This window comes from Pinus tabuliformis, chromosome 9, assembly GCF_031772625.1.
Source record: "Pinus tabuliformis cultivar Carrire ecotype Pingquan chromosome 9, CPIR1, whole genome shotgun sequence".
NCBI classification, from domain to species: Eukaryota; Viridiplantae; Streptophyta; class Pinopsida; order Pinales; family Pinaceae; genus Pinus; species Pinus tabuliformis.
Genome location: NC_142307.1, coordinates 33,977,829 through 33,991,141, shown reverse-complemented (window position 1 = coordinate 33,991,141; position 13,313 = coordinate 33,977,829).

Genomic DNA, 13,313 nt, shown 5'->3' with positions numbered 1-13,313 from the left:
GGACATGACCCTTTGGGCAACTTTGCCTACGTTAATTGTAGATTTGTTTCCAATGACATGAATGCAAGGCGATCCAATCTAATAGTCCACCATCATTGCAGGACCCCTCTAGCTTGACAAGAATTAACAAAGGGGTTTGCTTTAAAGTGCGTTCACATTGGACGACAAGGATGCAACACAATCCAAATGGCTCGTCCATCCACGAGCCTAGTTCACCACGGGGGCACTCTATCCTATCACATTTTAATTGAGGGTGGTGTGTCCACAACCAAACTATGCCCTTGCCTAAAACCGCCTACATATTTCATCTTCACTACATGAAACCACCTTTGAGATCCATTCTGAAACTTTCACGGGAGAGGTATTTTAGCATGCGCCCAAAGAAGTTGGGTTTCATTCATAAGGAACTTCCTAATCATTTTCGACACCACCCCCTCTCAATCTGTCAACAGTTCTTCTCGACATTCTTCATTTACATATAATTCAATTAACACAGATTTCAATATTTTTCGTTGTTTATAGGAATTAATGTAACACAGGATAAGACATGCGATATGTTATGCTCTTGACCTACGAGAAGATACCAGAATACCAAATATGCGAAGAAATATACCCAGAACACATAACAATAAGAAATAACAGCATGTATTTTATTATTCAAAAAGGAAAGCAATGTTCACTTGCCTCTTCGAGCGGGCAACCTCCAATAGAGCTGGGCTTAATTACAAAATAAGACACGACACTCCTTGAGGGGAGTTTTTATCCTTTATATAGGATTCATACATGCAATACCATGGGTCAGTACCATGGCTCTTATTAATACCATCTATCTAATACCATGGTCCATTTGCAACTAACTGTGGTCCCTTCTTAAATGCGGGTCAACCACTTACAATTATTAATATGGGCTTTATTGACTCTTTACTTAACTATAACTATGACTCGACCCTATTACATAAATAAGGGGTTTAGGGTCGGACCCTAACATGCCATCCCCCATAAAAATAGCCTTGTCCTCAAGGCTGAAGCTGTGGAAACTGATGAAGGGCAGTGGCTGGTTCCTAGGTCGCATCTTCTGGAGAGGTGTCTTTCCACTTGACGAGGACTTCCTTGATCATGCAATCGCACAGGTGCCATTCTCGCGTGTTAAGAACCTCTTCAGGTTGGAGCCAGATTGAACCTTCTTCATCCAATTCCGGTAGACTGGTTTGAATTCGGCTTTCTTGAGGCATGAGACACGGAAGACTGGATGGATTTTTGCAGTGGGTGGCAAAGCTAGCTTGTAGGCTACTTCTCCGATGCGATGAAGTACTTGATATGGTCCGTAGAATTTTGGATATAATTTCTGACAACCCTTGTCTTTGAGGGTTGTTTGCTTATATGGTTGCAGCCTCAAGAATACCTTATCCCCGTCTTGAAATTTGCGTTCTGAACGATGTTGATCTTCCTGTTGCTTCATGCGGTTTTTTAGCTTGATGGAGATTCTCTCTGAGGTGGGCCAACATGGTTGTGCGATTCTGTAGGATTTGATCCACTGCTTGTACCTTCGAGCATCCCTGGATATAAGAAGTAGGTGAAGGAGGGAGTTGACCATATACTACTTCATATGGAGTCATCTTGGTGATGGCATGATAGTTAGTGTTATACCACCATTCGGCTAGAGGTAACCACTGTACCCATAGATGTTTCTCTTCTAAAGTGAAACACCTAAGGTAGGTCTCTAGACATTTCTTGACTGCTTCAGTTTGACCATCGGTTTGGGGATGATAGGAAGTACTGAGTTGTAGTTGGGTACCTTGTAGCCTGAAGAGTTCCTGCCAAAAGTTACTGGTGAAGATCGGGTCACGATCAGACACAATGGAAGTGGGCATGCCATGAAATTTGAAGATCTGGTCCATGAAAGATTGAGCCACCAAAGCTGGTGTAAAAGGGTGGGGTAGGGCGCAAAAATGAGCATACTTAGAAAGTCTGTCCACAACCACCATGATGACTGACTTGTTTCCTGACTTTGGAAGACCCGTAACGAAGTCCATAGAAACCTCCGTCCAGATTGAGGCCGGGATGGCCAATGGCTGTAATGTGCCTGGGGATTTGACTGTTTCTCCTTTTTGGCACTGACACACGTCACACTCAACTACAAAAGTAAGAATTTCCTTTTTCATGCCTATCCAAAAGAATGAACGTCGAGTGCGAGCATAAATCTTCTGAAAGCCTGAATGGCCTGTAGTGGGAGATGAGTGCAACTCCGCCAAAATGCGACTTTTGAGGGTGGATGTTGGTGATATCACTACTTTGTCCTTGTAGCAAAGAAGCTCATCCTGCCAAGAGTAGCCCGCTGTGGAATTTGGATCCGCCTACAATTTATTAATGAGTTGGGAGAGCAAGGGATGTGAAAACCATTCCTTGCGAGCCTCTTCAATCCATTCTGGAATGGGAAGGGAGATTGCGAGCAGGGTGCTTTCCTCCTCAAATTTGCGTGATAAAGCATCTGCTACAACATTTTCACGCAATTTCTTGTAAATTATCTCATAATCATATCCCAACATTTTGGCGAGCCATTTATTTTGTTGTGGCGAGGTTGCTCCAAAAAATATTTAAGGCTTTGATGGTCTGTGCAGATTTGGAAACGTCGCTCCAATAAGTATGGTCGCCAAGTATCCACTGCATGTAAGATGGCCATCATCTCCTTCTCATAGGTAGATTGTCCCAGATTTGTCCCACTTAGTTGTTGGTTAGTGAAGGCCAAGGGTCGACCTTCCTACATTAAGACCGCCCCAATACCCGTACTTAAAGCATCACATTCAATCACAAAAGATTTGGTGAAGTCAGGTAGTGCTAATACAGGAGTGGAACACATGGCATGTTTGGGAGCTATAAATGCCTGTTACACTTCATCATTCCAGAGAAATGAATTTTTATTGAGAAGGTGAGTGAGGGGTCTAGCAATGCGACCATAATTGTGGACAAATTTGTGATAGTAGCCTGTGAGACCCAAAAATCCTCTCAAGCTCTTCAAGGCCTTTGGTTGAGGCCACTCCTGCATTGCCTGGATATTTTTGGGGTCCACCCTGACACCTTCACGCACCACAATGTGGCCCAAATACTCAACTTTTTCCATGCCAAAATAGCACTTAGACATCTTGACAAATAATTTATGCTTCCAGAGCAGTTGCAAGAGCAGATCTACATGCTGGAGATGTGTTGCTCAGGTGAGGCTGTAGATGAGGATGTCATCAAAGAAAACAAGGACAAATTTTTTGAGATATGGTTTGAGCAGGTGGTTCATGAATCTATGAAAAGTGGATGGGGCATTACAAAGACCAAATGGCATGACGAGGAATTCATAATGGCCTTCATGAGTTCAGAAAGAAGTCTTTGGAATGTCTACTTCTTTCATGCAAATTTGGTGATAGCCCAAGCGAAGGTCGAGCTTAGTAAAGAATTGAGCCCCATTTAGTTCATCCAGCAAATCATCAACAACCGGGATGGGAAATTTATCTTTGACTGTCAGCTTTTTGAGGGCCCTGAAGTCTGGACACATACGCCATTCCCCATCTTTCTTGAGCACCATGACCACAGGCGATGAGTAAGGACTAATGCTAGGACGAATGACGCCTGTTTCGAGGAGTTCCTTGATGATTTTTTCAATTTCATTCTTTTGGGCAAACGGATATCTATATGGGCACACATTTGGTGGTTGTGCCTCTAGAACCAAAGTAATGTTATGATCATGTTCCCCTCTTGAGGGTGGAAGGTCATGAGGCTTGTCAAAGATCGGCAGATGGTTGTTTAAGATTTGTTTCATCTCAAGATGAATATGAATAGAAGTGGGTTCGAAGGCCTGGATGACATTAAACTGGGCTATAACTCCATGGTGGCCCTTTTTTAACAATTTTTCCATCCTATGCGAGTTGATGATAGAGGGAGCACCCGCCTGGAGTCCGCGGAGGGTATGTGTGTGGTTATTCTGCTTAAAGCTCATATATAACTGCTGGAAATCCATTGTGATTGGGCCGAGTGTGCGGAGCCATTCAGCACGCAAGACAATGTCACACCCACCCATGTGTATGGCAAACATGTGGGTCTTTAGTTGATAATCCACCATTTGAAGTTTGACATTTTTATAGTAGGCTTCACATTTCATTGTCCCCCCATCAGCAATTTGGACCTGGAAATTAGAGACTGCTCTGACAAAAAAATGCACCGCTTCAGTGACTCTTTGATGGATAAAGTTATGTGTGCTGCCACTATCAATCAAGACTACTACAAGGAAATACTTAATGAAACCTTTGATTTTGAGAGTTTGGGGAGAAGAAATCCCTGCCAAAGCCTGAAGCGAGATAATTGGTTCTTTAGGTGTAGCTGGGAGCGCATTTTCCGGCCGGTTGTCCTCATCTTCCTCCTCTGGTTCCTCAAATGGTGGGGGCTTCCTCCGATGAACTGTGATCAGTAGCATCAATTTGAAAGAATTTGGGTTCCTTGCATTTATGCCCCGGGGAGTATTTCTCATCACAGTAGTAACACAATCCTTGCTTTCTTCTTTCCGCCATTTCCGCTAGTGACACCTTTTGAACCTTAAGTGTTTGGGTAGTGCTTGGAGCCTGGGTGGGGCGACCCTTGGCTATGAAATTCGGATGAGTCGACTGGGCCGCTAACGCGCGTTCTACTTCACGAGCTATCTTGCAAGCATCCAGCCATGAGATTAGGTGTTGCAGTCGGACGTGGGCTTGTATGGCATATTTGAGACATGATCATGTATGTATAGGGGAGGATTTTATCCCTTTCTCCTATCCTATGAAGGAATGAACAGGAAGCATCTCTACATTGAAGTTCTGAAGGCCTTTTTTAGTCAGTTGTTGCTCTCGTAACTGTGATTTTAGGACGCTCGTCCTCCAGCCTATTGTAAATTACTTCCAAAGATGTTGCGCCTCGAGCAGCATCACAAACTATATCAGCAAAGATAGGAGCCATCTCTGTAAACTCAGCTTCAACAATGGTCTGTTTGCTCTGTTTCTGCATCACCTTTCTTAGGGACATGTCTTTTGTCGCTTTCTTGAGATAGACAAAATATATCAGCACAGAGGATATATAGTAATTAAGATTGAAAGCTTATGTGAAATGGCTTTGGATCATGAGAAAGGTTTTAATGAGATACTCGATTATAACTACCCATAACCAAGAAAATGATTATCCTTCCTCAGGCCACTAAATATTTAATAACCTATCAACTCATTTGTTTTAGTATTTAAAACATAATTATTCCACACACTTTACCGGACTTAATCGCACATCGCCATCTTAAAAGGGATACAGTATAGTGTTACCAGATGTATTAAGCATAATGCGATTGCGGAGATTGCAATATCGCATTTCGCAAATTGTTTGTGGTTGTTCTAATGGCTTGGTCAAGTTTCTCACAAACTATGCGAGTGTGAAATGACAAGGTGATTTTATCGCAGCAGGAGACCTAATCACATATCGCACTTTTGTAAAGGTTTTTTAACATGGTCATGTGGAAAAGTGTGATTTACGATCTGTGATATGGATTTCATCCTTACTTAGTTTTGCAAGGTTTGGCTAGGAAATTTCTTAGAATTAGGGTTTTATTATCCTAGGCCTAAAAATTTAAAAGGGTCCCCATTTACAATTCTAATCCTAGCTATTGTTTGTTGTAAATGGGGGGGTTGCTTCGTAGTACAACAATTGGTGATTCACTTGGGAGAACCAATTATCACTGAGTAGTTTTCTAAAATTTCTAAAAACTTTCAAAGTAATTAGGGTTATAAGAATAATGATTACATGAGTTATAAAGTAAACAACATGTCTATGGAATCATCATTACTTGCTCAACTTATTTACTTAATTACTTTACTCTTGTAATGATAGAAGTATAAGCACTTGCATCAGCTAATAAAGTTTAAAGAAATATAGTAGGTGTCTTTTGGAGATTAGTTTTTTGTAGTTTACTCATTTACCACAGATAGAGCTTTTGTTGCCAGCAGGCATTCATATCCTCGACATGGTTATCTTTTAACCAAAAATGATTCATTGTCCCCCCTATATGAATTTTCAAATCTCAAAATGATACTCACTTCGACCTTGTCCTCTTTTTCCTTTTTTGAATGTAATTTTTCTCTTTTTGGTTTCTTAAAAGACATTGTCTAGGCGTGGTAACCTACTAATGACAATGCCATTCATTGGTTGTAACTAAACTGAACAAGCTGGCTCTTGATGAGACCCCTTGTCTTCTGATCAAGGGGACCATTAGCTAATACCATGTTTGGTATGCAGTATTGGTAATATCAATTTAATCACTTCCCTGTGAACGTGGAAAACAAGCTCGTAATGATACTTTTTATCTTTTAAATTTTTTTTTTATATTTTGAAATTAGAAAAATGAGAAGTCAATTTCTGAGCTAAAGATTGATAGTGTTTAAGGTGCCTAAAGACACAATGAACTATATTTCTCACATGTTTCACAATTATCTCTGAATCACTGTAGACTTGCAGGTACTTGACATTAAGACCGATGGCTTTATACATTTTTTGGATTAGTGCTTCATATTCAGCGGCATTGTTAGTGCACTGGAATTCAAGTCTGCAGGCTAGCATGGTTTTCTCCCCTTGTGTACTAATCAAAATGCATCATGCACCTGCACCATCTTCTTATTTAGAGCTGTCAAAATAGAGAGTCCAGAACAGAGAGTTATTATAAACTTTATCTACTAAATTTAGACATTTGGAAGGATCCGTTTGTGAAAAAATTTCTATTTGAGAGACTACGGTGTTATCTAAAAAGGGAGACCTTTGAGCATTAAAGGATCCTAAAGAGGACTCGGATGAGTAATTTCCAATGATATTATTAGTGAAAGCAATAGGTTTGTTGCTTCCCTCGAGGTCGTTGACCGCATATGTCATGAATTTCTCTCGGTCTACCCTGATTTGGTTAGGTTTACCATTGTGTGGCAACCACATGTGAGACCAATCAGTTGTGAAATAACCGTGCATCTTTTCAGACCAGTCCATACTGAGAATTAAACCATAAAATTCAGGGATATCGGCTACCAGAATATCAATTATTTGGGAAACTTTTGGATTAGAGGAAATCCTAATTGAAACTAATGTTATCTCTCCAAGCACCTCAACTTTTGTCCTATCTAGCTGAACTATGTGCACAACATATTTTTGAGGTGTAATGTTCAATTTGGTACACACAGCCCTTGGCATTATATTTGAGGAGGCTCTTGAATCAACAAGACAGTTGTGAACTTTCCTGTTGAAAATTTCTTACGTGAGTAGAAACGGAGGAACATGAGAAATATACCTATCACCAATCAGAACTAGATCTGAGGGATCTACCTTGTTTGAGGATGAGGGAGGTTTTCCCATATCGTAGGTAGCTTGAGTAACTATAGTAGATGGCAGAGGGGATACTGGAACTGCTTTCAATTCCCTTAATAAAATCTTCTGCTACTGTTTGAGTTTAGTGAGCTCATGCAGCGATATGTTATCTCTAGTCTTCTTCATGTCTTCCACTATACTGTATTCGACCATGTCTCAAATTACCAATGTTTTTGAGGCATTTGGAGAATCTGTAGGGATAGGATTAGTTTGGATAGTCTCAGATTTCTTAGCTATTGTTTTCCCCTTTGCAGGAGTATCAACTTTCTGCTTGTGATTTGTGATAGACATGTCAGGATAGTTTTTACTTATTGTAGTCACTAGCATTGCTTGTGCCTCTTCTTCAGTTGGGAGAATAAAATCCCAGGTCACGTTTAGTTCAATTTCTTCATCCGTTTCGGCTGCCTCTTCATTTGGCGAATCTTATTCTGCTTCTTGGTCAGATTCAACATTTGAAATGGTGTTTGGGGGTTCTAACGTAGAAGAAGGGTTCCTTTTGAATGATCGAAAAGGTTTCTTAGGAGCAGAGGATTCTGCAACTTGATTTTAATTTCAACCATTTCGTTGGACATTGTCTTTAACACTTTCTAAAGGCCCTCAAGATTGAAAGGGTCTTTTGAAGCCTTCTTCTTAGAGTCATCCTTAAATGTCACTTTTTTGGTCTTCCTTTCATCTGTTTGTGATCTTTTTTCCAAAGCTATGATTCTTCTTCCTACAGACAGGGCTTCTTTCATGTTTTCTACAAGGGTAGCCTTATTGGCTCTATCTAAAAAAATTGCAATATTAGAAGGCAGAGATGATATATATCATTCTATTTGTACATCTACAACAGTTTTAAAGGCAGCTAGGATTTTGTTTAGAAATTTGTTAAATCTGGAGTTGAAATCTTTGATATTTTCATCTGGATTAGCTTTCAAATTAGAAAGATCATTGATCAAGGATGCTATGGTCCTATCATCACAAAATTTTGCAAGAAACACTTCTTGAAAAGTATCCTAGTCTCTAATTGAACCTGTTGGAAGGGAAAAATACAAAGACCCAGCAGATCCTTGGAAAGTATAAGGAAACAGTCTTATTACAACATCTTCATGTGCAACCCCATTGATATTCATTGCTAACATAAATTATTTAGATGTTCTTCGACCAGGAGAGCATCGTCAGGATTATACTTAGGCAAACATTTTTCTAGGTTTACTAGGAGTGCATTTGGATTTGCAACTAGGACAGCACCAGGATTTGTCCAACATTGATTGGCCATAGCTTGAGTTGGGGACTAGGAAAATGGAAGGTCGGTCCAGAAGTAGGTATAGATGGCAAAGAACTTATTACTAGATTAGTACTAATAATTGCAGTACTAATTGGAGAAGTGGATGTTTGAGAAGTTGTGGACTGGATAGAAGTGGATGGAGGAGTAAATGGATGGAAAGGTGATGTCATCTCGCTAGTATCTGATTCATATGTTGATGAAGTGAATTTCTTATGTCGTGGAGGAATGGGGAACTCGAAAGGGGTAACCCCAAGTCTCTCACTTTGCAGTCTAGTCAATACACCAGTTTGTTGTAATAAGGAGGTAACACTCTCTTCAGATATTTCGGGTCTCTATGGTTTCTCTGCAGAAATGGATATGTATTATAATTGTTGTATCAAAGAATGAACTTCGGTAGACTCAAGAGTGTAATCTGGGGAATGTGGTCACCTTACTACTTCAAGGGACGAGGGAGATGTTTCTACTACTTCAGACTTCTGATCGGGAGATTCTAAACGAGTTTGAGAAGGGGTAGAAATGGTGGAGGGGTTTTGACTCTTATGAATGTTTTTCAAATGATTTTTAGCTTCATCTACCATTCATGGTTGAATGCCCTCCTTCTAGCACCAAAATGTTGCGGCCTCATAATTCTGTTGCCGAAACATGGGGGATAACCACCCAATCCGGACCTTAAGACAGCTCCTTTTCCATTTATGAGTGCTTTTCAATAGAATAATGATAATCTAAGTGACCTATTCTACAATGCAATTTCTCTAACTAACTTATTCTAATATAAACCTGGGTGTTCTTGTGTGATATGTGATCTACAAGGATATCTATTTAGCATGTGATAATAAAGATTGAACACAACTAAATAGAGATGATAACGTAAAAGATAATTCTTTTGACTAAATAGTTAGTCAAAGGAATTTATAAAATATATCGCATATATGATGAGTTATATATGAAAATCACAACCTCGGCTAGGCATCATACAAGAGTGCAATTAATGCTTAACAGAAATAATAAATATCACATATAATCCATGAAAGTAAAGTTTTGACACTAATTAAAGGCAAACAGAATCAATCATACACGATAATAGTACCATATGTGTGAAGCCCTATTCATTTGACAAATGACATAGACCAACTTCTTTCTTCAAATCAAATTGTCTCCCAAGAATACAAAAGTGCATCAACAAAGGAAAGTAGTTTGATATCTAAAAGAAACGATCATGTTCCATCATGTCACCAAAGAATTCACAAACTTACAATAATGCATTCTTTGCAAATGTTTTTGATAAAATTCTGGACCCTTCTCTAAATGCATGAAAAGGGTATAAATGCTACTCTAACTAAATGTGAAAAAATAGATTATACAAAATTTGAGGAGGTTTCAAACAACCTTCCTCCTAACTAGGTAACTAACTCCAAAAATAAAGAGAGGCTAAATAAACAAAGCTAAGAGGATGACTTGGTGTCTGCCATCTTGTCGTTTAAATCGCAAATATCGGTCATCGATTGAATTTGAGGAGGTGGTCCGAAATCCTAAGTTGTCTGGTGAAGATCGCATTGGTGAGCGGTGGCAACATCTTTTGAGTCGTGTGAAGGGAATAGTTGAGAGTCATAATCTGGCTATGTGGCTTAACCAAATACTGCCAATATGACTCCCAGTTGGTCGTGGCTAGTTTCACAATTGCCTCTCTCTGAATCCTCGCCTTTTCTTGCCAGTCTTTATACAGAGTAGTTAAATCAGCCATTTCTTTCCTATTGCCTTCCTTGATGATATTGGTGTTGAACAGGATGTGGTTCAATACTTTGACAATGTTCTTTGATACTCCAGCTACCCTTGCGACTGCTAACTTAGCCTGTTTGATTCTAGCATCCCAATCTGTAAACAGAATGTCTTTATGAGTTTCTTCAATCTCGAGTAGATTAGACTTCTTTCCAACTTATGTTTCCTGCCACTCAATGAACTCACAGATTCTAGTGTTTAAATCATTAAACTCCGTTCTCTGGTCAATTGCCTTGTCTGTTAGCTGGTCGCTAGTAGTCATATGGGGAGTAATATGTGACATCTTTTGGCAGAAATACTCTTGTTGTCTCACCAGAAGGGAATTTAATTCGAAGGCCTCTTTGATGAACTCCTCAATAGTGGGAACGTCCTTGTATCTGTCCATGGATCGTTGCATTCCATGGAGTTTCATGTTTTTGGTCGATATATTGGCCTCATGGCTTATTTTCAGGACCTCCATGTCTTGTCGCAATTGCTTTAGTTGCTACGCCACTTTCCCCTTTGCGCTTTCTTTCTCTGCCTCAAGCTCTTGTTCGAGTTGTGCAATTCTCTTCTCTTTCTCCCTTAGCAGAGTAGAGAAGGAATTTCCTTGAACTGTGATAGTCTAGTCAACTGTGATAGTCTAGTCAAGTTATTGGTCAGATTGAAAGGAATTTCCTTCCAGACAATGTCCATGGGCTCGTTTCCTGGTGGGAATTCAAGTGCATCTACCCTTCTCCTTTTTCTATGCCTTCTAAATTCAGCCTTGTCGAGAGGGCTATAGAACACATCAAGTGGAGGTATTTCATTTAATTTGAGAACAATCTCCGATGTGGGCAGAGCAGGGATAATTTTAGTATGCTGGGATGTTGTTGCTTGTTTCTCCATAGGTGTAGATTGTCTGTCTACAGACTTGGGCTCTGTATCTTTATGAACATGCGAAGGAGTTTTTAATTCCTCTGTTTCTTGGGTATTTGAGGCTCTGGAAGTGCCTTGCAATTTCTAATTAAACTGATCCCACTCCTGCTCCAAACTACCGCCTTTGGTCTCTGAACCGATTTCTGTAGCTGGGTTTCTCATCACTTGCTTCTCAGCTAACTTCCTACAGGACTCAGCTATGTTGTCAGCATCTTGGGGCTTCCCTGTGTCTGGTGTCTTCTCAGTGTTTACCTGAGAGTATATTTGAGAGCTAGGGCATCCACTATCAACAGTGATGCTTGGAGTAGACTTATCCTCAGGTTTTAATAGATGTATTGGGATCACTTGGAGCCTATCATCTCTGAATTCCTGAAATATTTGAAAATATTTAGGTTTTAGATTTGCTTTTGCCCATTCGAACGCTTATTCGAAGGATATGGTTGACTGTAACAAATCCTCAAAATGATTATCATCATGATTGTATGGCTTGAGTTTAACTCCAGTAGTGACATTGTATGCCACTTTGTTTGAATCAAATTGCCTCTTAGGCAGTGTATGAAGCCTGAGGGCTTCCATATGTGTTGATTCCTTAGTGGCATAAACAAAATTGGCTAAAGCAAAAGAACCACGTTTGACAAGGAAAATGGGCCATAATGACTTCTTGTCGTCTTTGAGAACTTTAGTCAGGCCCTTTCCCACACTCTGGTAGGCAATTTCTCTTGCTGATAACTTATCGGAAACATATAAAGGAAGGATGTGTGGATCAGTTGTGGTACCACAAACCCTAATATAGGTGAACCACTCTTCAATAAAATACTTGCCAACAGTAAGCAGGTCTGCTGCAGCTTCTTGGAAGAGCCTAGGGGCTTTCTTATTGAAAATAATTTGATGTAGGGGCAACACAACAGCATGGAATATCTTATAGAAGTGAGGTATGTAATGTGACACCCATATTTGTTTATGACTGAGAGGGATTGGGTAAGGATCTTGTAAGGTCCATTTCCAACCCATGGTTGGAAATGTTGTGCAAAAACAGATAGCATCCATAATGTAGGCACTAAAATAGAAGGGAGGGAGGTTATCTGAAAAGGAGGCTTTCTTTTGTCCATATTCAGTAATGGTGGTGGCTAAGTTGTCAGATATGATGGAATTCCAATTCATGATATGGGAATTAACACAAGCATCAATCAGAGGAATCCATTCTATTGAAAACTTAGTATTATTGGGTAGCCCATACAATCTACATAACATGGTTGTTGCATAGTCGTGGGGGTTTTGCAAAGAGGCTATAACATACATACCTAATTTTTCATACTTGAATTTGTTTTCTAACACCCTCCAACCCTGAATTAGCTTGAAGGGGTCTGGATTCTTCTTTGCGAAGTTAGCCATAAATGTGTTGTCGTAGATATCTTGGGGATCAGGTATGTGGTACATCTTCTTCAGATCCTCTACTCTGAACAACCTTATAAGACCCATCTTTTAATTCTTGAACTGCCTATCTTCAATGATAATGTTTTCAATCACCCACCTGATCATGCCTATATGGGGTAGGATTTTAGCCCTTGCTCTTATCCTATGAAGGAATGACAGGAAGCATCTCTACATTGAATTTTGAAGGTCGTTTTGAATCAATTGTTGCTCTCGTAACAGTGATTTTAGGACGCTCATCCTCCAACCTATTTCAAATTACTTCCCAATTTTTTGCACCTCCGGCAACATCACAAACTATATCGACAAAGATAGGAGCCATCTCAGTAAACTCAGCTTCAAAAATGGTCTGTTTTCTCTGTTTCTGCATCACCTTTCTTAGGGACATGTCTTTTGTCTCTTTCCTAAGATAGACAAGATATATCAGTGCAAACAATATCTAGTAATTAAGATTGAAAGCTTCTATGAAATGACTTTGGATCGTGAGAAAGGTCTGAATGAGATACTTGATTATAACTACCCATAACCAAGAAAATGATTA